This window comes from Canis aureus, chromosome 37, assembly GCF_053574225.1.
Source record: "Canis aureus isolate CA01 chromosome 37, VMU_Caureus_v.1.0, whole genome shotgun sequence".
Lineage (NCBI taxonomy): Eukaryota > Metazoa > Chordata > Mammalia > Carnivora > Canidae > Canis > Canis aureus.
Window position 1 is genome coordinate 10758319 of NC_135647.1, and position 25522 is coordinate 10783840.

The window sequence follows — 25522 nt, forward strand, 5'->3', positions numbered from 1 at the left end:
GCTGTGTGAGCAAGACCGAGAGCGAGAGAGCACCTCGAGGGAGCCGCCTCCGCGGGGGGAGCCCCCCAGCCCCCCCAGCCCCTCCCCCCCCCCCGGCCCCCGGGCCTCCTCGCGGCCTCCCACCCGCCCGGGCTGACCTACTTTGGAAATGGTGTGAACTCGGCTGAGCGCCAAGGAGTCGGGGTGCGCGCAGGCCTGGCCCGAGGGCTCCCGGCCGAAGACAGGAGGCTCTCCCGGGGTCGGGGGAGGCGGCGGGGGGCTCCTGCAGAAGCCTTGTGCGGGGCTGGGGGGGGTGGGGGGGGCTCTCTTTTTTTTTTAATTCCCAGGGCCTTGGCTGTTACAATTCATCTTTCTGCTCTGGGAGTGCGAGCTGCTGATTGGCCGAGCCCGGTGCCTACGTCAGAGAGAGGCAGCCAATCAGAGCAGGCCCTGCCTGTCTCCTGCCGCAGGCCGCGGGGGGAGCGAGGAGCTGCGGCGCAGGGTCCGGCCCGAGCTCCGCGCAGCCCGCGGGGTTCGTGCTCCCTCCGGGGCGAAGCCGGGAGGAGCCCGGGGACTCCGGGCTGAGTCACAGATCGCGCCGGGGTTGGGGGGGGGGCTCCCGAGGCCTGCCCTTGGCCCCCACGTGGAGCCCTGGCTAAGCCTCCCTTCCGCCCGGGCTCATTCTTCTCGGAGTATCTGGCTTTTGTAACCAACGTGGTTGGCTCTGGGGCGTGGGAAAAGGAGGAAAACCAGGGGGGAGGGAACGGAGATGTTGGCGATTACCTGCCTCCACCACTTTTAAGGGGGATGATGACTCTAGGTCATCCCTTTGTCCCCATCCCTGTCTTCAAAAAAAAAAAAAAAAAAAGGAAGCCAGCTCTGAATCTAGGGGGAATTATCAGCACTTGTAAATCAGCTTAAAAATGACTTTTTCTAATAATAATAATAATAAAATTTAAAATAAATAAATAAATAAATAAATAAATAAATAAATAAATAAATGACTTTTTCTGTTCCAAGGCAGCTGCCCTGAATTCACAATAGGTAGTCCCCAAGTGCTTACCATCTGATAAGATTCTTCTTAAGATGATATATTTGTTGAGACACATCTGGAGAGAATGGGATCTGGCTTATCAACTTTTCCCTCGGGATCCTTACAGCGCGATAATTTATTTGTGCTGAATCCACTTGGGCTGTTATCAAATATGAAGCGAGAAATTCTACGTTAGCTCTGACATTTGAACTTGAAGTGGGGTATTCAGTATTTGTCTGCAACCTCGATTTGAAATTATATACAGTTGACCCTTGAGCAATGGGGAAGGGCTGGGGGTGTGGGGCACTGACCCCTATGAAGTTGAAAATCCTTCTGTGACTTTCGACTCCCTCAAAACTTAGCTAATAGCCTACTGGTCACCAGAAGCCTTACCCATAACATGAACAGTTTCGCCAGAAGCCTTACCCTTAACATGAACAGTCAATTAACATGTATTTGGTATGTTATAGGTAAGCTGGAGAAAAGAAAATGTTATTAAGAGAATCGTAAGAGAAAATACATTTACAGTGTTATAGTATAAAAAATCCACATATGAGTGGACCCACACAGTTCAAACCTGCTTTGTTCAAGGATCAGCTGTACATATAACAATTCTGACCTGCAGCTCGGAGTTTCTGAGCTGCTTCTCTCCTTGTTTCTTTGGAATTTTTAAAACCATAAGGACCTTCTTTCCCGCATGATTCTCCACTCTGAAGTCTTCTCAGTTGCCAGGGACCCCTGTGAAACCCATCACCTCCACTCTCATCCCAGCATTCCCGTCCTTTTCAGCCCTTAGTTTATGGAATACAATCAATCGAGGACTCGCAAAACTTTCCTGAGAGAAAGACCTAGCAAAAATGTTAAGTATGGAATTATCACCCTGAAATGCTATGCATGATTCTTCACATAAATTCACAGTTGGTAGCACGTTGGTAAATGTTGGCAAAATGTGCTCTAAGGGTTTTAAAACAGGAAAAGATGAGCAAATCTTGTACCTATCCTGAAGTCTATCCTGAATCTCTTCCATGAATTATAGCAGGACTCCCCGTTGCTGCTTCTCCCCCCTGCCACTGGTTTGGCGGACAGGTTGCATGGGGGAAATGAGAAAGAGGAGAAAATGATAGAATTCCAACACGACTTTGGCGCACAACAGTTACTGACTGTACCCACCATATGGACCAGGCCAGATCCTTACATTATCTATGGCAACCTATTGTCTCTTTCTTCAATCTAACTCCTTGGGGCCTTTTGCCTGACAGATGTAAGAATAGAAGCTACAGTGGAGCTGACAATTTATATCAGCAGGAACACTCACACAAGCCTTACCCTGGCAGCGGGTTTTAATTTAAAATGCTGAATGAAGGTTTCTGTGTCTGAGACTCGATGGTTGCCAGGCAAAAAAGACCTGCACTCCTCTGGCTGGGAGATAGGTATGTGTGTTAGGGGACCAGCCCCAGGCCAAGAATGGCCTCTTGGATGCAGGAGGAGAGCCAAGGAGGCAAATGCTGAGCCAAATGTGAGCCAAAGAGAGAAGGGCCCACAGGAGAAGGATGACAGAGTCAGGAGGCCACATGTCTGTTAGTGTCTGAAGCTGGAGGACTGTCATAATGATGGGGACTGGGCTCCATAGGCAGCTGAGTCACATGGGATGGACAAGCCTAATGTGATCGAGTAGACACATCCATATTTTTTTCCCCCTGAATGAGTTGAAAGTGGCTTCTGCTTTAATTTCACAGACCAAGAAAAATGTTTCAGGCTTCAGAAGTTCTCTCTCCCTGTTAACTAATACTCATTCCTTAGGAAACACCTGGATGTGCGCAATGCTATGTGATCTGTCACTCAAGCGTGGGACAGCCCTAAAGGACTGTGGAGACACAAAGGCTAAAACGTGTCTTCACGCCCTTGTAGTAGTGCCACATCTTCCTCCTCCTTTCTCCTGTGAAGTTTTGCAAATGCTTCTATTTAGAAGTGCTATTTAACTGTCACTAGATCAGCCACAAGAATAATGAATATAAAGAGGAAGGGGGAAGGGTAAAGGGGTGAAGATTTGGATCCTTGGAGAAACCGTAAGATGCTGGAGCATTTCATGTGGTGTAGCCATCCTCTGCCTGACGAAGAGACCACTCCCCCTCGGCTGAAAATTCCTGAGCTTCTATTTCCTGAGGTTTTTCAAATTTTCAAGGAGAGGTCATAGAGCTGGAAGTTCACAACTGGCCTGCTGCCATCCCCTCTGGTGTCCAGGTGGTCTGGCCTATGCAGTGACTCTACCTCTCTTCTCCTCTTTCTTCCTCTCCATCCTACAATCACCTATTTAAAGAACCACATTGAATCCATAAGATTCAAAAGACAGACATAGGAGGAAAGCACATGTTGTCAGTAGATATAGTAGAGATGAAACAAAAAAAGATATAGTAGAGATGGTAGTGTTCGGGCAAGAGCAGGACTTGGGAAAGAACATCCCATTAACTCTAGGGGGAGAGAAACATTGTGATGAGGAAGGAGAGGATTCTAGTTTAACATCTGGGGTGAAAATTTTTTGAAGCCTAGATCTAGGCGAACAAACCTGAAGTGTGTTTGGGGACATAGATGTGATTAGATTTTGCTTTATCATCTTCCATACAAGAAAGCTCATTAGTAGGCAGACAATAGAGTGTTGTCAGCTTTTCACTGGGGAATACAAGTAGAGGATCTCGTCATCTCCAGCTCTCAGGAAGATGCACAGGGGAAGGTAGGAAGCTGTACCCAATGCCTAGAAATAAGAAAAAAACAATGTTAAAAGGTCTCCTTCTCAAAGAGAAGCAGGTGTTGAGAGTATAAATACCAATTAATGCTTAGTAGGGACTCACATGTGCTGGTGACAGAACTATGGTTTAGCAAGGAACTCTCTTGTCACTGGGGAGAAGGGTCCTTGTGTTGGAAATATCTATACTGCATCGCTGTGGAAAGGATGTTCATTTCATCTAGGAGATGACAAAAAATAAAATAAAATATAAAATAAAATAAAATAAAATAAATAAGCTAAAATCGGTCACCAGGTATCAGAGCTGTGGGAAAGTGATTTTCTTCTTTAGATTCTGCACGGAGTTCTGCTGGCACCCTGCATTAATATAAAAATTAACAACACACTACTCACTTGGAACGTAGCATCTAAAAAAAGCTCACATTGTGCTTTAAGCCTTTTATTACAAAATAATGGAAGTCATGAGGTTAAAGTTTGTTCTTGCAATTTTCTCTGAAACATCTGTACAATTTTATATGGGGGATGAATGTATATTCCATGCAGATCTTTGTCAATTGAAAATGTGGTTGAAGAGCTAGTGGTTCAGGGACGCCTGGGTCGCCTGGCGGTTTAGCGCCTTTGGCCCAGGGCGTGATCCTGGAGACCCAGGATCGAGTCCCATGTCAGGCTCCCTGCATGGAGCCTGCTTCTCCTTCTGCCTGTGTCTCTGCCTCTCTCTCTCTCTCTCTCTCTTTCTCTGTGTGTGTGTGTGTCTCTCATGAATAAATAAAATCTTTAAAAAAAAAAAAAAAAGAGCTAGTGGTTCAATACTAGGGCTCACTCCCTCACCCTACCCTGATCACCTATATATGATTTCCTGCTTGTAAGCACTCCGGGAGAAAAATTTTTTTTAAATGAGAAATACCTTTTATGTTCACATTCATTGTCATTATTACTATTTTCTGTGTCTCAACAGTATGGCTCATTCCAACCAAAAGATCCCAGGGGAATAAAGGAGAAAGGCTAAGAAGCAAATTCCATTCAATAAATTACTATTGAGCTCTTACTATGTTTGGCACTAGGAGGCTCAAATCCCTACAGGGTGTGCGGCCCAGTGAGTGAGCTATGTCAGGCAGATATACAAATAACTATAAATCAGGACAGAGTGGGCTAAGTGTCTTACCAAAGTTGGTAAAAATGTGGAGCGGGGGTGGGGGGGGAGATTGCCATTTGAAAAGGCTCAGCAAAGGTTTGTAGAGAAAGTGGTAAATGGAAAAGGGTAAGTAAGCCAGATGTCAGCTGGGTTCCCCCTGCTGCTATGTTGGTCAGACTGGCCCACATCCTGACTCCAGCCTCCAGATTTGGCCCTCTGCACCATGGCCTCCTGCCTCCACACTGCCTCTTTCACCATTCTTTTGTTCCTTCCACTGAAACTACCCTTATTTTCTTGATTTCCACTACAGAATGCTTACACCAAGCCTCTGTGAGATGCAGTTATCATGGAGGTGTTGGAGAGACAGGGGCGACAGCCCAGTAATGTCTGTATATATCTTGAAACTGAACATTAGTCATCCTTGTTTTCTTTTTTTAAAAAAAGATTTTATTTATGTACTCATAAGAGACACACAGAGAGAGGCAAAGATATAGGCAGAGGGAGAAGCAGGCTCCCTGCGGGGAGCCCAGCATGGGACTCGATCCCAAGACCCCGGGATCATGCCCTGAGCCGAAGGCAGATGCTCAACCACTGAGCCTCCCGGGCACCCCAATCATCTTTGGTTTTAAAACTCCTTCATGCCCTTTGTTATTGTCCTCTCATTCTCTTTTTTGCACTTCTTTTCTTCTTTGGGGAGGAAGGCAAAAAAAATCCAAATTCCTTTCATTGCTTAACACAGTAATTTTTAAAAAAGATTTTATTTATTCATTCATGAGAGACAGAGAGAGACAGAGAGAGAGGCAGAGACATAAACAGAGGGAGAAGGAGGCTCCATGCAGGGAGCCCTATGTGGAACTTGATCCTGGGACCCCAGGATTACTCCCTGGGCCTAAAGGAGGCACTAAACTACTGAGCCACCCAGGCATCCCTTAACACAGTAATTCATCCTATGTTTTATTCTGCACTCTTCCTTTATTTATTTTTTTTAAGATTTTATTTATTTATTCACGAGAGACACAGAGAGAGAGACAGAGGCAGAGACACAGGCAGAGGAAGAAGCAGGCTCCATGCAGGGAGCCTGATGTGGGACTCGATCCCGGGTGTCCAGGATCAGCCCCAGACCAAAGGTGGCGCTAAACCGCTGAGCCACCAGAGCTGCCCTGCACTCTTCCTTTAAACTAAGGGTCAGGGCCTGCTTTACCCAACAAAACAATCCATCGGTCTACTATTTTCTTACAGAGAGACTTGTTTTTACCCCTTCCAGGAAAAATTCTGGTGGATATAGTTTTATTTTTACCTGGCTGCAGTGCCAGTTTTGCAAGGCAGCACTGGAAAATGAGGACATTCCTAGTGTCAGGAATTATAAGACCTCGAAGAATACTTACAGGTTTTTCAAATACCTGTGTCTCTCATTTTACATATAAGAAAATAGGCTCAGGCCTCCTCAGGGAGGTGTATGTATTTAATGGTGGAAGGACATTGTCAATTCATTGCTTTTTTTCCCCCCCGCCGATGGCAAGGACATCATGATGAAGGTAGAAAATTGGACAAGGCATTCATTATAGCAGGTGTAGTCAGGAATGTTGCAGGGTGGCAGAGGTGCTCCGTCTTCACCAAGATGTGCTTAGTAAAGGTAGCTTATTTGCTTATAAGTGACCTCATAAGCCACCTGTCCCACTACACCGGCCAATAGAAACAACCTAGACTTTTTTTTTTTTTAAGATTTTATTTATTTATTCATGAGAGACACACAGAGAGACAGAGAGAGAGAAAGAGCCAGAGACACAGGCGGAGGGAGAAGCAGGCTCCATGCAGGGACCCCGACATGGGGCTCCATCCCAGGACCCCAGGATCACGCCCTGGGCCGAAGGTGGCGCTAAAACACTGAGCTACCCAGGCTGCCCCAACCTAGACGTTTTACATAACGATGTCTCAGTCTCTACCAGTTTAGTCTCCTTGAAGTTCAAAGACTGTCATTTCAAATTTCAACTCCCTGTTCCTGTGGGCTGACTCAGACTCTGTAAGTAAGCATTCAGTCCTGTGGAGGATGCTCAAGGTTCTAATGGCAGAAGAGAAATGTCCTTTGGCCTGTTGCTAGAAGTCTTCTGGAAGACAGTGTGAAGTCCTCTTTGCACATTGGTGACCACAAAGGTGCAACTGGTGCAGCCTGACATTCTGAGGGTGGTATGCTGGTACCTACCCAATAGCATGTGACCGTTGTCTGAGATCTTCAACCATAAAGGCCTCTTCTTCCCAAACCTAGGCCACTGGGGACTTCAGGTCATTCAGATAATGGAAATTCAAAGGATAAGAGGACCAGGAGATGTTTCCCTGGGGTAGAGTATCAAGGTGACTGCAGGTCTTTAGGAGAACTCCAGCCTTGGGTTCAGTGCCCTACGCAGTTTGGAAAGCAGTACTAGCTCACAGACAGTATGTAAGAGATGACTCCCGGGTAGGGCTTCTGGTTCAATCCAAGTCCTGCCATGGTCCTGGTGATTCAATATCTGTCCAGGATGATCTGTGCAGCACCTGACTTTTTAAACTTAATGATGTTCATTTGGAGATAATTGTAAATTCACATTCGGTTGTAAGAAACAGTAGAGAAACCATGTACCTTTTGCCCAGTTCACTCCTATGGTAACATTTTGCAAGACAACACCGTGCTGTCACAACCAGGATTTTATTTTATTTTATTATTATTTTTTATAACCAGTATTTTAACATTGATACAATCAAGCCTCAGAATATTTCCATCACCACAAGGATCCCTGGTCTTCACCCCTCATAACCACACCAGCTTCTCTCTACCTCCCTCTCTTCCTTGACCCTATTAGCAATAACTAATTGTTTCCCCATTTCTATAATTTTGTCATTTTAGATATATTATATAAATAGTGTTCATCCAGGGTGTAACCTTTTGGGATTGGCTCTTCTAAGTCAGTATAGTTCTCCGGACATTCATCCAGACTGTTACCTACATCAATAGTTCGTTCTTATTACGGCTGAGTAGGGTTCTGTGGTATGGATGAACTATGGTTTTGTTTAGCTATTCACCCATTGAAGGACATCCAGGTTGCTTACCATTTGGGGCTATTTCAAAGAAAGTTATCATAAACATTAGCGGACAGATTTTTGTGTGAACATAGGTTTTCATTTCTCTGGGATAAAAGCTCAAGACGGCAATATCTGGGTCCTGTGGTCATTGTATATTAATTGTTTAAAGCAAACACAAACTGTTTTCTATCTAGACTGCTTTGGGGCTATCAAATGTATGAGTGATCCCCACATCCTCAGCAGCATTTGGTAGTGTCATCATTTTTATTCTAATGCATGTGTAGTGATATCTCATGGCTTTAATTTGTATTTTTCCAACGGCTAATGATGCTGAACATATTTTTATATGCTTACTTGCCATCTCTATATGCTCTTTGGTGAAATGTCCATTCATGCCTTTTGCCCTTTTTCCTAATTGAATTGTTTGTTTGTTACTCTTGAGTTCTTAGAGTTCTTTATAAATTCTAGATACTAGTCTTTTGTTGGAGATGTGGATTGCAAATATTTTCTCATTGTCTGATCATGTCTTTTCATCTTTCTAATAGGGTCTTTACAAAGCAAAAGTTTTATTTTTTTTAAGATTTCATTTATTCATGCGAGGCACAGAAAGAGAAGCAGAGACACAGGCAGAGAAGGAGGAGAAGCAGGCTCCATGCAAGAAGCCTGATGTGAGACGTGATCCCAGGAATCCGGGATCATGCCCTGAGCCAAAGGCAGCTGCTCAACCCCGAGCCACCCAGGCGTCCCATAAAGCAAAAGTTTTAAAAGTTGATGATGTCTGGGGCACCTAGGTGGCTCGGCGGTTGAGCATCTGCCTTTGGCTCAGGTCATGATCCCAGGGTCCTGGGATCGAGTCCCACATCGGGGTCCCCTCAGGGAGCCTGCTTTTCCCTCTGCCTGTGTCTCTGCCTCTCTCTGTGTCTCTCATGAATAAATAAATAAAATCTTTTAAAAATTAAATAAAAGTTGATAAAGTCTAATTTATCAGTTTTTTCCTTTTGTGGATCATACCTTTGGAATCACGTCTAGGGCTTCTTTGCCCAGCCTTAAATTCCAAAGACGTTCTCCCCTTCCCCAAGAAATATATAGGTTTACGTTTTATTTTGTTACTATCTGTATTTCCATTTTGAATTAATTATTTCATAAGTTAAAGGTTCACTTTCTTTTTGTCTACAAGTATCCAATTGCTCCAGCACTTGTTGGAAAAGCTATAAGGTTCCTGCAGAGTCACAATCTACATTGTAAAGCACTTTGTGAAGTGGTGACATCTAAAGACCTACAAAAGCATAGGAATATCTGGATGTTCTCCATGTCTGAACCATGTCTGCACACAGTTTTTCTTTTTCTTTCTTTTTTTTAAAGATTTTATTCATTCATTCATTCATTCATTCATTCATTCTAGAGAGAGAGAGCGAGGAGGGGTTGGAGTAGAGGGAGAGGTACAAGCAGACTCCACAGTGAGCATGGAGCCTGACTAAGGGCTTGATCTCATGACCCTGAGATCATGCTCTGAGCTGAAATCCAGAGTCGAATGCTCAACAGACTGAGCCCTCCCAGGTGTCCCAACACACAGTTCTTCTATGTATATGAGGATGGTTAGACAGGCCATGCCAACAGTAATACTCAGGATCCAAGACACGGAAGGAAGTCATGTGCATGACTGGAATGCAGGTTTACACAAACTGAGGAGGCCTAGCCATGTTATGACTCCTGGTATGGACCCCAGAATTCAACTGCCCTCATAAAAGGTAGGCTTCCCTGAGAAATCCACTACCATGGGACAATGGTAAAGAAATGGACCCAGGAACCACTCCACGTTTGGATGGCCCACACTGACTCCTGATTCCCCCAAGTTGACTTCACACCATTTGTAAATAAAACAATAAAGACACTTTGCTCTACCCAATTTCCTTCTATCAGCTCTCTGTCTCTGTTTCCCCTTCCCCACGGCGGGTTCTGAAGCCACCTCCGATCACCTGTCCTGATATGTCCCCACCTACCTCACTCTCACCTTCTACTTCATGGAGAAAACAGAAGCCACCAGGAAGGACTGACTCCACACCTACAATCTGGCACACATCTGTGCCCATCCCTACTACCTTCCTGCGATGGAGGAGGAAGTCCCTCCTTGGGAAGTCAGTACCGGCATCCGAGCTTGTAGTTCATCACTGCCTACGTGCTCAGTAACCAGACTCATCAATCATTGCCTCTCCTCTAGTTCTTCCTTACTCCATCACTCCTAAAAAGCTTGTCTTTGAGCATAAAGAGAGAGAGAGAGATCTCTTGCTTCCCTTCTCATTACCTCTCCACCTCTCTTCCTCACTTCAAAGCCAGGATTCTTGAATGTGTTTTCTATGCTGGCTGCCTATACTTCCTGCCATCCCATTCTCTCCTCAACCAATTGCAGTCTGGTCCTTGTCCTCACGATGTTTAAACAATTCTTGCCAAGATCTCCAAAGGCTTTTTATTGCGGAAGCCAGCGGACACCTCTCAACCTTATCTTACTTGACTTCTTTATAGTATTTGCACAATTGAACATATATCTTCTCTAAAAAAAAAAAAAAATCCCCTTCTCTTGGCCTCTTTTTTTCCTTTCCCTTTATCTCTCTGGTTACTCACTGGTCTCTAGTAAGTCTCTCCCTTCTCTCTCAGTGCTCCATTTCAGGCCCACTTCTGTGCTCCCTTTAAACACTAGTCTGGATGCACATCTGACCCTTGACTCCTCCCTCTCCTTATTCCCTATGAGGAATACATCCCCACATCCTTCATCCCACTGCTACGGTGTATTAGCTGGCCCTGGCTGCCACAACAAACTATCACACATGGGGGGCTTAAACACAGAAATTTATTTTCACCCAACTCTGAAGGTGAGAAGTCTAGAATCAGCATGGTCACTTGCTGGTGACCTTCCAAACCTTCCAGGCCTGGAGAGGGCTGCCTTCTTACTGCATATTCACCTGGTGGAGATAGAGCCTAAGGACTCTGGTGTCTCTCTTCTAAGGACACTAATCTCATCACAAGGGCTCCACTCACCTGACCTCATCTAAGCCTAATTATCTTCCAAGGCCCCGCCTCTAAATATCATCATATTGGGCCTTAGGGCTTCAATGGGTCCATTGTGGGGAACGGTACACAATTCAGTCTGTAGCACATTGCTCTGAAAATCTACCTTTCCCATCTCTGCTGCCATTTTTTTTTCTTACCTGGATTATTTCAAAAGTTTCTCAACTGGCCTCTTTGCCTATTATCTCCTTCAAAATCATTCCTCATACTGCAGCGAGACTGATTTTTTTTTTTTTTTTGAGTCAGAGATCAGGCCAAGTCCAGTCCCTTGCAAAAGATACTTTAGTAGTTTCTGATAGACTTTCTGTAAAGTCTATATAGGCTCTGGGTGGCATAGAAATCCTTCCATGTTTGGGCACCGGTTTATCTCTCTGGCCTGACCACTCTTTCTTCCCCCTTGTACTCAGTGATACCACCAGAGTACAGCCCTTAGGGGTCTGTTAACACACTTATTAAATTAAATTAAATTTATTTTAAATTTATTAAATTAAAATTATTAAATTTATTTTAAATATTAAATTTAAATTATTAAATTTAAATAAATTTAAATTATTAAATTTAAATAAATTTAAATTATTAAATTTTCCACATTCTCAAGACTCAGCTTAGATGTCACCTCCTCTAGGAAGCCTTCCACGACTGTTAGGTTGGATTAGGGGCTTTTCCTAAATGTCACCACAGTTCCACAGTGTGTTTACCTCTATCACAGCACTTAGCCAGCATTGTAAGAGTTGCTTTTCACCTGTCTGTCTCTCCCTCTTGCCTGTAAACTCCTCAAGGGTAGCAGGTCCTCCTAACTCCTCACTCGATGCCAAGTCTATGGTGCAGTTCTGAGCGCAAGCAGGTACTTCGTGTTTGTTTATTAGGTGAAAGCAATTTGGTGCAACTTCTTTTATTGACAAGAAAACCACCAAAGAGAGCATAAGCTCTCACTCAAACAAAGCTAAGCTCACAAGAAGCCCAAAAATCAAAGACTGTCACTGTCAATGAGTCAGTTATCAGAGTTTCCAGGGCCGTCATTGACTCTACTGGAAAAAGTGACAAGAATCAAATTATTTCACTTATCTTTGGGCCTTTGTCTGTAAAATGAAGAGGTAGCACTAAATCATCTCCTAAATTTCCTTCTAATGCTAGAGGTTTATAATTTCTTATATGGAGACTGTAAATGTCTGGTTGGAATTTTTTTCAAAAATCACAAACTTGGGATCTTTCTTGCTCTATCAGAAGAGAATTTGAGGCTAGGCTGGTACAAAGACCCTGGATGATCAGGGTTTCTTTTCACTGCCCATTCATTTTTTTTTTTTCATTCATTCAACGTTTACTGAGCACCTTATGTGTGACAAGCACATAATTCTTTTCAGTTTAGACATTTCACAAGTGCTGATAAACAATAAGTTAAAAGGACCCAATTCTCTGTGAAGACAATTTAGTATATCGTTTTCCAAAGTTCAGATGGAGATGCAGTGACTTCATAGGGGAAAACTACATAGAAAGCACTAAGAAACTCCTCTCTTCGATTGCATTTAGCAATGGTTATGTAACTACTACATTGAACAAGCATGACTCAGAGGATATAATCAATCATAAAGCAACACTTCAAATTTATTCCACAGAGTTAACACTTTCTCTGCTCTTGGGTGATATTTAGAGCAACTTTTTATTCTTTGGTGGCTTCCACGTAATAAATTGTCCACTGGTCAGTAATTAACGTGTTGAAAGCCATGTCATGGTAAAAACATCAATCTGGTTTTGCACTTAGGCTTCTCCTCTCCCCAGCTCAGCCTCCTACAAAAGGCTGCAATCCAGTTAGGAGAGCAGCCCATGGCCTCACTTTTGCCCCTACTGCCCCCTTCATCTTTTAATGGGGATTTCACACTTCTTTCTGGTTGGTATAGTGTAAGGACAATGAAGAAAGCAGAACAGGAGAGTTCTGGGACACCTCAGTGGCTCAGTGCTTTAGCATCTGCCTTTGGCTCAGGTCATGATCCCAGGGTCCTGGAATCGAGTCCCACATCAGGGTACCTGCATAGAGCCTACTTCTTCTTCTGCCTGCGTCTCTGCCTCTCTCTGTGTGTGTCTCTCATGAATAAATAAATGAAACCTAAAAAAAAAAGAAAGAACGAACAGGAAAGTTCTTACTTGTCTGGTAGTCTTGGGAAGATCTAGTATCAGTGTTCTCTGGCCTTGACAGCTATTCCAAGTTGCCTCTCTAGTTGGTTTTTCAAGACACCACAGGGTAGAGCTTCTCTCACTGCCTTTCCCTGTCGACAGATGGATATGTCTTAATATGGTTGATCGCTTAGTCTTCCCTCAGACTGTGGGAATCTGGCACCAGCTCCAGCCTTTTTGTTCATCTGGTCACCCATCCAGATGACCCTCTTAGAAAAGGCACAAGATAACCTTCGTGCCTGCTTTCTTTTGTGGGTGGTCCACGTCTCATCCAAGGGAGCCACTCATATTTTCTTTACCCCGGAAGACTTAGAAAGGCCAGGGGGAGAAATCCAGCCACAGACTAGTCTGTACAAAATTATCCTCTCCTCGTATCCCTACTTCTCATTTTTAATGTACTTTTTCACCGATGTAAAAAGTTGAAAAGTCATGTAATCAGATGTTGACAACCTCTCTTCCAAATTTTGCAAATGAAGGTCACATACCTCACTTTGAAATGTGGTATCAGTGGCACCTGGGTGGCTCAGTCCTCAAGTGTCTGCCTTTGGCTCAGGTCATGATCTCAGGGTCCTGAGATCTAGATGCATCATCAGGCTCCCTGCTGAGCAGGGAGTCTGCTTCTCCTGCTCCTTCTGCTGTTCCCCTCACTTGTGCTTTCTGATTCTCTCTCTACGTCAAATAAATGAAATCTTTAAAAATAAAATAAAATGTGATATCAATCTCAGTGTCTTTAAACTTTCATCCTTTTATAGTTATGCCCGCCTTGCAATGTTAGAATGACCAATCTCTAATCCAGTCTCTGGTCTATATTTGCCATGTCACTGTGACAAGTAGCCTTTTCCTCCCTTCATTTCATTATCTAAGAGAAAGTTAATATGTGCTTTTGTGTAATTTAAAGTACTTACTTTCATATTCTGGAGACTGGGCACCGTATGAGTTTCCCAGGGCTGCCATGACAAAATACCACAAATGGGGGGAGGGTGTGTGTGTGTGTGTGTGTGTGTGTGTGTGTGTGTAAGCAACAGCAATTGATATGTCACAGTCCTGGAGGTTACAGTGTGAAATGAAAGTGTCAGCAGGGCCACAACCCTCCAAAGGCTCTGAGCTAGAATCTGTCCTAAGTCTCTCTCTTAGCTTCTGGTGGTTACTGGCAATCTTTGGCTAGTGGCGGTCTCACTTTAATTTCTATTTCACATGACAATCTCCCTGTATGTCTACGTGTCTGTATGCCCTTCTTATAAGGGCATCGATCATTGGATTTAGGGACCACCCTAACCCACTATGCCATCATTGTAACCTGATGCTGTCCGCAAGGACCCTATTTCCAAATAAGGTCACATTCACAGGTTCTGGGTGGCTGTAGATTTGGAAGGACACTATATAATCCAGGATCAGTACTGTAACATTTTCTTTAGAAAGGTTCAATGTCAGTGCATATATGATGTGGCATATTTCCCCCCAATAATGGTATTGTTGTTTTGTTGGTTTTTTTTTTTTTTTTTTTTTTTTAATGGAGGGATTGCATTAATTTTGGAAAGGCCTATAGAAATAGTACCTCTGGGTTTCACTGCATAGCAATAGTCAGATTCATGGAGGAATATAACAAAGGAAGCATACAAACAGCTTAATAAGCATGAGTATATATCGTATGGGAGAATCGACGCGAGCTAATAATAGCTACCCTTGAGATGAGAGAGCGGATGCTTTTTCCATAGCTGAATTGTGAGCAGGATGATGTAGTATTTGTTGATTTTGCCATGTGACTTGTGAAAACAAAAGAGGTAAAAGAAGACAAATGACATTGTAATTCTCAGTGATTTGACTATAACTACGTGTACTAAGGCTGTAACAACCCTAGTAGTGGTGTGTTGTTCTATATAATCATCAATTTTTAAGCCTCTGCAACATTTTAGAAATTCTTCCCAGGAGTAGACTTCCTCCTGTATCGGATGTTCCTTTCTCAGAAAGTTCAAGTAGTTGCTGAGAACCTTGCTCAAATAATGGTGGTATAGCAGACTCGCAAATGAAAGCAACTTCATGATATCTATCAAAACTGGGTTGTTGTGGTCTTTTGCACAAACTTCAAATACAGTTTCTTCATGGTTTATCAACTAAAATCTATCCTGAGAAAGTGTGGACCTTTAGAAAGGTGCAATGAGTGGCAAATGTTTATATATATTTTATTTCCTATCCATTTAGTTTTTTCTAGTCTTGTTTTAAAAAGATTTTTATTTATTTGAGAGACAGAGAGAGACAGAGAAAGCACACAACGAGGGGGAGGGGTAGAGGGAGAAGCAGACTTCCCACTGAACAGGGAGCCTGATGGCAGGGCTTGATCCCAGGGCCCTGAGATCATGACCTGACCTGAAGGCATCTGCCTGAGCCAGCCAGGTGCCGTATTATTTCTGGTCTTGAGTAACTTCTTCCTCAGACCTCTGATTTTTACTTGGCCAAGGGTGCCTTGCAGAAAATCATATATTTACCCATCCTGGCTAATTTCACGAGCTTGTGATGCAACTTTAGAGACTTGGAGTGACTTCATTAAACAGCAGGTGTTTCTTACTCAAAATGGTTTTAGACATTTTTCGTGACTACTTTTACTGTTATTTTACATGTAACTTCTTTTCTGGGTATGGCGAGCGCCACCAGGTACCTGCCTACCTTTGCATGTACAAATGGAGTCAGTAGACACTTATCCATTCTCTCTGCACATAAAATTTATGACAAATTTAAACCATCCTTTAGGTAATTGTTTTTTGTTTGTTTGCTTTTTTTTTTTTTAATGTCTTACTGTGTTAGTGCATTTTTGTTGCAATTTGTATTGTATTTTCTTTGTAAGCCATTTGGATTCTGGTGAAAGCGTTGTGTACGTAAATAATGGAAAAAACACCCACACCATTTCTTAGCTCCTGTGGGTGCTGCCACACATTTTTTTCTTCCTGTTTTCTTTCTTTGCCTTCTTCTTCTTTTTTAAATCACCATAAGAATAGTTCTTTGGAATAGAGATGATGCAACAGTCTTAAAGGTACAGCCATTGCTTTGTTATCAATTAACGAAGAGTAATGCTTTTTTGAAAAATTGTCCTCTGTAACCGACAGCCAACATGATTGTTTTGAACTTCATGACATTCAAGACATTTTGTGCTGTTTTAAAACATAGTGGCAGATGTGATACACATTGTATAATGTTCCACCATAAATTGAGCATAGCAGGAGGTATAATGCCCTCAAAGTGAAATGGTTATATGGTAACCAGAGAGATTATTGAGCTTCTATAGGGCTTGGTCTCTTTTTATAAAGTGAGTCAGGCAGCAAAGAAGATTTTTCTCCACTTTGGAGAAGGGGCCAGAAGTGCAAGTTATACAAAACCACTGAGCCTGTTTGTACTCAGTAGTCTTCTAGGACTTTTGGAATACCTATTACCTAACAGGCTCCAAGGGCACTGTTTGGAATTTCAAGGTCCACTCAGAAGCAGGCCCATGGAGCCCAGAGTCATAAATGCTAGGAGAGAGAAGGAACTGAAGCCTGCTTCTCTTGGTCTCTGTTGGCTGCCTCCTCTATTGGAGGAGACAACTGGGTGCATGACATTCTGTGACCACATCAGCACAGACCATGGGAAGGAGGAAGTAGCCAAGATCTAGTGGGGAACAGGGGCCAGAGCCTGTCCTCAGAAGCTGGCCCATTCCCAGGAGGCAGCCAGGCAGGCCAGTGCACGGCGGTCAAAGGGCATGACTAGTCAGATTGGGCCAGGCTATTTGAATATCAGAGTGAGTCCTCTCTGCCAGCAGAACACAGTTCTGGAAGAAGTCCAGGTGACAATATTCAAAATCAGGCACAGTTCCAGGTGATTGGTCCAGTCACAGCAGGCCCCCTGCCAGAAACTGAAAAGAGAGTAGGAAATCACATCCTGCTTCTGAAGGGAAGGGAGAGAGCCAGAGTTTGGCAGAGCATCAGGACCTGAGCAGAAGAAGCAGGGGTCCAGGGCAAGGATCCAGCCGCTGCAGAGAACTAAAATGCATAGCAGAGAAACTGAGGCCGACTGAGGTCACAAGGCTCTGGCCGTAGTGATAAAAGAACCCTGAGACTCCGAGTCTATACCAGGAACCAGATTTCCAGGTCTCTAGGCAACCAAACCCGTTCCATCTATTAATAGGTCTCAAGCTGATGACACTGATCAGGACTGGCTCTAACTGGTTGGGGGGGGGGTACTAAGAGCTTCTAGAACTTTCATGTGTGTAAGAATTACCTGGGATAGTGTTAAAATGCAGATTCTGATTGAATAGGTATGACTGGGCCAATAGTCTGAATTTCTGACAAGATCCCAAGTGGTGCTGCTGGTGTGCTGGAGTAGCAAAACTCGAGAGAATCCAAACTCGCTGTTATTCCCTTCTCTACCTGCCACTGCTGTCACCCTGCTTCTCCTTTTTTTTTTTTTCTTAAGATTTTATTTGTTTATTTGAGAGAGAGCATGAGCAAGGGGAGAGGCAGAGGGAAAAGCAGACCCCCTGATGAGCAGGGATCCCGATGCAGGTCTGGATCCCAGGACCCTGGGATCCTGACCTGAGCCAAAGGCAGATGCTCAACCACCGAGCCATCTAGGTGCCCTTCCACCTGCTTCTTCTGCCCCAGCAACACATCCTACCTCCTCACCCCTCCTCACTGTCAAGTCTGACCATCTTCTCCTTTCCTTCCCTTTCCTTCTGCCCATCCTCCCAACCTGTTTGTCCTACTGCATTTCCTCTGTCAAGACCACTGACAGAAGAAGAGCTTTTGTTCAGATAATGAAAGGGCCAAGATAAAAAAAGCCAAAAAGAGTTTTCCCATTGTTAGCACACAACTATATGCTTTTATGTGATAGACACAATTAATCCAGATTCATGTCTTTTTCAGTTACTGTTTCCTATAGAGCGTAAAGAACATGTGACCTCTTCCCCCCCAATGTCCTCCAATGGTGAAGAAATATCTTCTGAGTGCTCACTTTGACAGCCCATACACTAAAATCAGAACAATATAGAGAAGATTATCACGGGCCCTGCATAAAGTTGACACACAAATTCCTGAAGCGTGCCATCTTTTTAAAAAGTCATCAAAATGGACACAAATTAAGGAGAATTATACCGTGCTTATGAAAGAAAGAGAGCAATGTAGGAAAAATGTTAATTCTACCCAAATTCACCTATAAAAACAACCCAAATCTAATAGAAACCTCAGAAGAGTTTTAGCAAAACCTAAATCAAAAACTTTAAGAAAGCAAATGGCCAAGAATAGCTAAGAAAATTTTGCAGGCAAAGAATATAGTGGGGGTGGGGGGAGGAATTGGGTGTGAGAGGGGAGTTTTCACTCCACAACAGCTTAAAACTTCATATGCAGTCAATTATTAAGATGGTGTAATAGTAGCTAGCTAGCTCTATTTAACGTGATCCTAAGTGATTTGATTGTATTTGGGCTCTTTTTAGTTTTTTAAGATTTTATTTATTCATTTGACAGAGAGATAGCAAGAGAGCACAAGCACAAGGAGGAGGCAGAGAGAAGGAGAAGCAGGCTCCCTGCTGAGCAGGGAGCTCAACGTAGGGTTTGATCCCAGGACCTTGGGATCATAACCTGAATAGAAGGCAGATGCTTAACCAACTGAGCCACCCAGACCTGCTCTTTTGATTTTTTACACCAAATATGTACTAGTTTTGTGATGAAAAATGAGCCAAAAAAGCCACCAAACGCTTTGAAAAAAGGGAAATAGCTACTAAGATTTTTTTAAAAAAATCAGAATGGTCTCACATATTTATTTCATATCCTATTCTCTGACCATGTATCTGTACATAGTATACCCTGAATGTCATTCCCCTTACAGCAGTAACAGGTCGCTAGCTCCTGGCTTACGCTGAAAACTAATGCTATGCTGTAGGACTGGTTACCCAAGATCTCTAAGTTTAGTTTCCACCTGCAAAATGGTGATATCAGTAGCTCCCCAGCTCACCCGGGAGGAATGGCTGTTGGAATTGTACAAGGTCATCTGTGAAAGTGCTTCATGAACAATTGAACACCATGCAAATGCAAATTGCCATTACTGGTAAGTATTTGAAAATGAGCAGTTACAGATTTTAGAACTTTGTGCTTGCTCTTGTCAGTATGATGGCACCACAGGAGTCCTTTGTGCTCAACAGGTAAAGGGAGTTAGCTGGGAAACCCTCATTTATAGCAAGCACTGCCTCTCTCCCATGTCCCATCTCATCACACACCATTGTCCATGTATTCGATGAGGGCCATGTATTGATTGAGGGCCAATAGGCAGTAGGGCCCAGAGTCATGATGGTGAAAGCGACATTGTCCTTGCATGCGTGCATGAAGCTTATAGATAAACACAGAATTTGCAAACAAGAAAAGAAGCAATTTCAAAACGGTGATGAATGCCGGCCGTGAGGTGGTAAGTCTGGGGGGCCATGAGCTCTTCTGGGGCCCCTGCCAGGGTTCTGATGGTCCCAGATGGCTCTTTAGTGGTGGAATAGTTAACATGATGAGAAGGGTGAGGAGCTGGGGAGGAGGCCTGAAGATGGGGCACAGGGGAAGAAAAGCATGTCCCAGAAACAGGGTAGGACAATTGAACTGCCCCCAGGGGCAAGAAAAAAAATAATGGGACTACTTTGGGGTTAAAAAGAATACCCTAGATCATTTTGAAAATCTCCTTCCTAATGTTGCCTAGCCCTGGATCAGTGTGGGCTCAGCATCATGTGGTTTTGTGATGAGTTTTAGGATGACCCCCTCCTCTGCTTCAAGCTGCCTGACCACTCCCTTGCTGGCCTTCCCCCCTCACTGCCTGGACTTTCCTTTTGAAAAGATAGCACTCTGAAGAGGTGGAAAGAGGCTTTTCTCTTTTGAAGCAGCAGCATTATTAACAGAGAAGGAAAAGTCTCCCATGAGCTAGAGCAAAATCCTGCAGATTGGTTTATGAATCAATGTAGCTTAGGCTAAAGCAACCTAATTTCCTGAAAGCCACTCCATGGCTTTAGGCTTCCAGAGGGGCGGAAAGCTTGTATGATATTTACTTTTAGTTAAAATTAAATGGAAATGGCAAAAATACCCAAAGCAAAACAAAAAACCCCAAAACAAAAACCCCGAAGAAGAATTCTTCTGGAAGGTCGTATCATTAAAGAAAAAAAAAAAATTAAAGCCTGCAAAGCAATGGGGGGAAAAACCATATATATCGCGTTAAAGGAATTTTGGCAGAACACATATCAAGGTATTAAATTATTAACTATTTCTGAGTAATTGGGCTTCATGTGACTTTTATATATTTTTTATTGTGAAATACAACACATGTTTGGGAAAGTGCACGATATATAAAAGTTTCATTTAATAAACTCTTGTAAAGTGAACACTCACATAACTGCTATCCAAGTTAAGAAGTAGAACATGGCCAGGGTGTCTGGGTGGCTCAGTCTGTTAAGTGCCTGACTTCTGCTCAGGTCACAATCTTGGGGTCCTGGAATCGAGCCTGGCATCAGCCCACTGCATGGACCCGGTGTAGCGTCTGCTTCTTCCCCTCCCTTTGACTCTCCACCTCTGCTCCTGCTCTCTCTCTCTCCCCCTCTCATAAATGAACAAAATCTTTTTAAAAAATCAACCAAAAACCAAACAAACCATGACTTGGAAACCCTCTACCCATCTCTTTCCAATCTCAACCCACCCTCTCGCCAAGAGGTCACTGTTGCCCTTACATTTATGATAATCCTTTTTGTCTTTAATTTTACTGCCTAAGTCTATGTCACTAAACACTATAAATGCTATAAAGTTATATTACTATATCTTTTACTGTTTTTTTGAACTTTGAGTAAATGAAAGCACACATTTTTTCTTTCCTGTGGCTTCTATCAACATTAGATTTCTCAGTTTCATCCCTGTTGCTGAGGGTACTATGGTTCATCAATTTTCAATGCTGTTTGATATTCTAAGGTTGGATATACACATTTTCTTTGTCCACTCTACTGTCAATGGACAGTTTGGCTTGTTTCCAGTTTGGAGCTGTCATGAATAGAGAGTTGCTATTCTTCTGGAGTTCACATGCACATATTACTATTGGGTGTATACCTAAGGGTAGAAATCTGGGTCACTGGATATGCATATCCTTAACTTTTGTAGATAATGCCAGTTATCCAAGAACAACCATAGCAACTAATGTTCCCTGTAGCAGTGTATGAGAGTTCCTGTTGCCCTACCCTGGAGTTTTTTATGTAATTTTTTCCTTCAGCTTATCTGAATTTTCTATTTTTCCTCTGTAATACATATCTATATACCTTTAATTAGATGAAATGGTTTAATTAGGCAAAGTGCTATCCTAATATTTCTTAACATTATCTTTCCCAATGGGAATATTATTTTTAAAATCTTAAATAGAAGTAAATCACTTGGAGAAAAAGCACAGGGATCACAACTATGTGGCCTAATGAATTGTCACAAAGTGAACATACCTCTATCTACCACCCAGGTCAAGGGAGAGACCTTTCTAGCACCCTTGAAGCCATCTTCAGGCCTCCTTCTGATCACACTCCTTCTCATCAAAGGTAAACCATCATGCTTAGTTCCAGCACAACAGATGAGTTTTGTGTGTTTTTGAACGTTATACAAATGGAACAATCCAGTATACATTATTTTGTGTCTAGCCTCGTTTTTATTTTCTGTTAATGTGAGATTCATCCATGTTGGGATGTGTAATAGTAACTTGCTCATTTCTTCTCCTTTTCTTGCCAGAAGAAAGAGATACTGACTAAAGTTGCTGAACTGCTCAACACGTTTTCAACTCATGGAATACATTACTGACCAGAGCCATACTTGCATTAGAGCATTTTTGGTCATTTGTATTTTTGTTGTTTTCACACAAATAATAAGCTTTGGGGTTAGAAAAATTATAGGGAGAATGAGTGGGATACTTGTGAGCTGCCCTCTGGCTTCTGCAGTAATGACTTCTCTTAGAATCATCTTTTCATGAGAATGGATGTTTTCTCTCCCTTCTAGTCCACCTAAAATTCAAAACAGTATCACATCCCCAGGCTGCACACTTTTATGTAAAATAGAGCTGTCACAGGATTTTACTGGAAAGTTGATTTATTTCCGAGGATCATGAGAATCCAAGGATGAAACTGGCATGTGGCCACAGGGAGAGAGCCCTTGACCTAGAAGCAGGGACAACTTCAAAGCTGTGTTGGTACATAATGGAACACGGCACTTTTAGCATGAATTGTAGCCTCAAAACTTTCTAGGGGGAAAAAAACCCTAAACCAGTCCTCCAAAAGGAAAGGTAAAATCAATATATATATATATATTATTTATTTATTTACTTACTTATTTATTTATCTTTTTACTCTTTCAAATAAGCAATGCTAAACCCTTCTAGAAAAACAATTGCTTAAATCTAGCTTCCAGGATTCTTTTTCTTTTTCTTTTTCTTTTTCTTTTTTTCTTTTTTTTTTCTTTTCTTTCTTCTTCTTTTTTTTTTAAGAACAAAGTGTCAGCTGAGCTTGAACTCTTAAAACAGAATCTTGATATCAATCTATTTTTTTAAAGCAGCCAAATAAGCTCTCTGATGGTAACTCTGTGAATTACTGTGTGGGAATGAGTAGTAAACATAATTTTTCTTCTTCATTTTTTCTTTAGGCCTTGAGATATAATTATTAAAGCTTAAAATCTCCCTAGTGATATTAGCTAGATAATCAAATTTAGATCACAGGAATGAAACCACTTAAAATGTGCCTTCATCACTGTTCTCCTCAACATAATTCACTCAAGATAAGTCTGCTCCTGCACCCCCAAAATCTGTTGGTAGACCATGAACCTAGCCGGTAAATTCAGCATGAATGCTCAAAATGATCAAATTGATTCTCAAAGCAAAGAATGCCATGTTAAAACACAACAAAGTAAACAATTTTTCCCACCGCAAGAGTAAAACATAGCTGAAATCATGTGCGAAGCAACATGTCAAAAATACTGAATAGAATTGCAAAATTTAGGAGACCTCATTGCTAACCTAGCTATTGAAGAGTTTACTGATTAACTTTCTTAAAAAAAAAAAAAAGGAAAGGATAACATTTCTTAAGTAGCTGATTAAGAATCATTTTTATTAATGAATTGCTTATGTACCCATTGGAAAAAATACCTATGAACGTATAAGTCATTTTTAATAAGGATACAGTTAATTTTGTAGAAATTTAAACTATGTGAAATCAAGATTTCATTAAATTGAACAGTGCTAAAGTGCTTTTTATCCTTTCTTTCACTGAGGAGATAAAAAAAATCCCCTCTCCTACCCTCTCCCCTCCCCCACCTTCCACCCCTTTCTCCAAAGGAGGCTAAGAGAAACTCTTAGACCAGGAAGACACTGGGTAGAAAGTTATTGTTCTCTTTTGCCAATGCTTTTTAATCCCTATCTACCAATCTTCCCTGCTATTTCATAAAAAGAGGATCCCAGCTGTGCCAAATCGTGTGATAGCTATATAATCTCGACACAATCCACAGGGGTTTAGGACAGAAATTAACAAATATATTTCAGCTTGAAACTTTACCTAGAAAGAATATCAACTAGTTTCCCAAACATTCGTAGACCAGAGATCCCATCTTCTTGCTTTTTAAAAACCCGAGAGTGAGGATTACCATGAGAAAGGCCTTTTTTAGAATTGGATTTTGCTTGTCACAGAAATGTCCACCTTCTGTGGGTGCTCAAGTAGAACAAGGATTGAACTGAGAAATAGATATCTCAGGTTCCAGTACTGAATTTGCCACCAACTAGTTGTATAATCTTTGCCAATTTCCTGCAATTCTTTGGCCCAGATTCCTGTCTATAAAATGAAAAAATTGAACTAGATTCTGTAAGTATCCTTCCAGTTCTAATAATATGGTATTGTATAAGTTATATTTCTAGACTATGATTAAGTAATAGACCAGTTTCTCCTCATTATTCCACAGCCAGTTGGGTTCACCAAAACTTTTTCGCTCTTGGAGACACACTGAGAGACAAGTGTTGGGATTGGAAACCCAACTCATTGCTGGTACCCGTCTGGGGTCACTTCTCAGATGCACGGTCAATTGCATGTGCATCTCATCTCTGTAGGTTCCTTTTAGAGCAATCCATTATCATAACTGGTCCTTTTCTGGGCATTGGAATCCCCATGATGTTCTATGGGAACACAATAATATTGCAATAATATTGAAGTGAAAATTAAGGCTAGGTGTGGAACTCTGGGCTGACATATATGTTTGGGTCGCTCCCTGGAGGACTGAGGATCTGTAGATCCAAGCGTCTCACTCCTTCTAGCCTTGGAGAGCTATCATCGGGGTAGCGCCAACATTTAATAATTGTAACTAGAGCTCGGAGGACAATTTGAAATAGTAAGTTTTACAGCATCATCCGTGAGACCTAACATGGGAGAGAATTTTCCCGCACTCCGAATGAGAGCGGATGCCGCCATGAGGAGCTGCAAATGGGGAGCAAATCCACTCCATCCTACTAGGAGCCCTTCCTGTTTTGTCAGCCAGCATGGTTTCCTAAATCTCAGATTGCAACAGAACTGTTCTGCAATTCCATGGCTAGCTATTTCGGGAGCCTAACACAGCAGGACAAATGTGCACAAGTCCACACAGTATGACAGAAGAATTAAAAATGTATTTACCATCTGTTGGTAGTTTCCTTGCGGGGCTTTTTTCTTTTTCTCTACTGCAGCCACAAATTGGGTCTTCTTACTTCCTTCCATGCTCAGAGAGCAGAGTTCTCTCTTCACATCATTGGAAACGCAGGGCTTTTTTTTTTTTTTTTTTCCTTCTCCCCCTCTTTCAAATTCCCCCAGAGTGCTCACTCTGGGATGATTTCAGGTTCTCGGATCATTTCCTTCACATATAACGTGGAATGAGTCTGTGAAGAGGTTGTAGCATCTTGCACATTTTTTATGGCCAGGTTACTTTCAGATCCTACACTTGAACTTTGGGCAGAGTACTCTAGGAAGCTCCAGTGGGAAACAAGAGAAGTCAAGCACAGGCTAAGTGAAAGGAAGTTAAGTCTTTAAACGAAGCTTGGAAATTCATATTAGCCCTTTACAGTCTACTTAATCCTTATCATGATGGGACAAGCCAGATGGGAGCCAAAATTTCTAATAGGAAAGGGTCTGAGGGATGTGAGCCTGGACTTCAAGTGAAAGCCATTTGCAACCATGTGATAGTATACATAAAACTCATAAGCTGGAGTACAGCTTTGCTAGTTGAGAAAAAGTAGAGCTTTGTCAATTAATTAGGTTGACTTGAAGCCATTTGGTTGATGTAGGAATGCTCAGTTCTCAACAAAACTCACTAGCTTGAATTTCTGAGATACACACGTT

At 42.4% G+C, this 25522-nt stretch overlaps 2 long non-coding RNA genes and 1 other non-coding gene across 3 annotated transcripts; 2 read left to right on the top strand and 1 right to left on the bottom strand.

Annotated features, from left to right (window-relative positions):
• Window positions 1-1047: 1047 nt before the first annotated feature.
• LOC144306614 (uncharacterized) lies at window positions 1048-25172 on the bottom strand. The gene is made up of 4 exons (XR_013373702.1): window positions 24824-25172; window positions 3859-3972; window positions 3576-3761; window positions 1048-1172 (listed from the first exon to the last, which is right to left on the bottom strand). It is a non-coding gene; the product is annotated as an uncharacterized LOC144306614 (long non-coding RNA).
• LOC144306797 (uncharacterized) lies at window positions 17320-21730 on the top strand. The gene is made up of 3 exons (XR_013373899.1): window positions 17320-17452; window positions 19018-19236; window positions 21649-21730. It is a non-coding gene; the product is annotated as an uncharacterized LOC144306797 (long non-coding RNA).
• On the top strand, window positions 18140-18246 carry LOC144306884 (U6 spliceosomal RNA). The gene has a single exon (XR_013373939.1). It is a non-coding gene; the product is annotated as a U6 spliceosomal RNA (small nuclear RNA).
• Window positions 25173-25522: the final 350 nt, after the last annotated feature.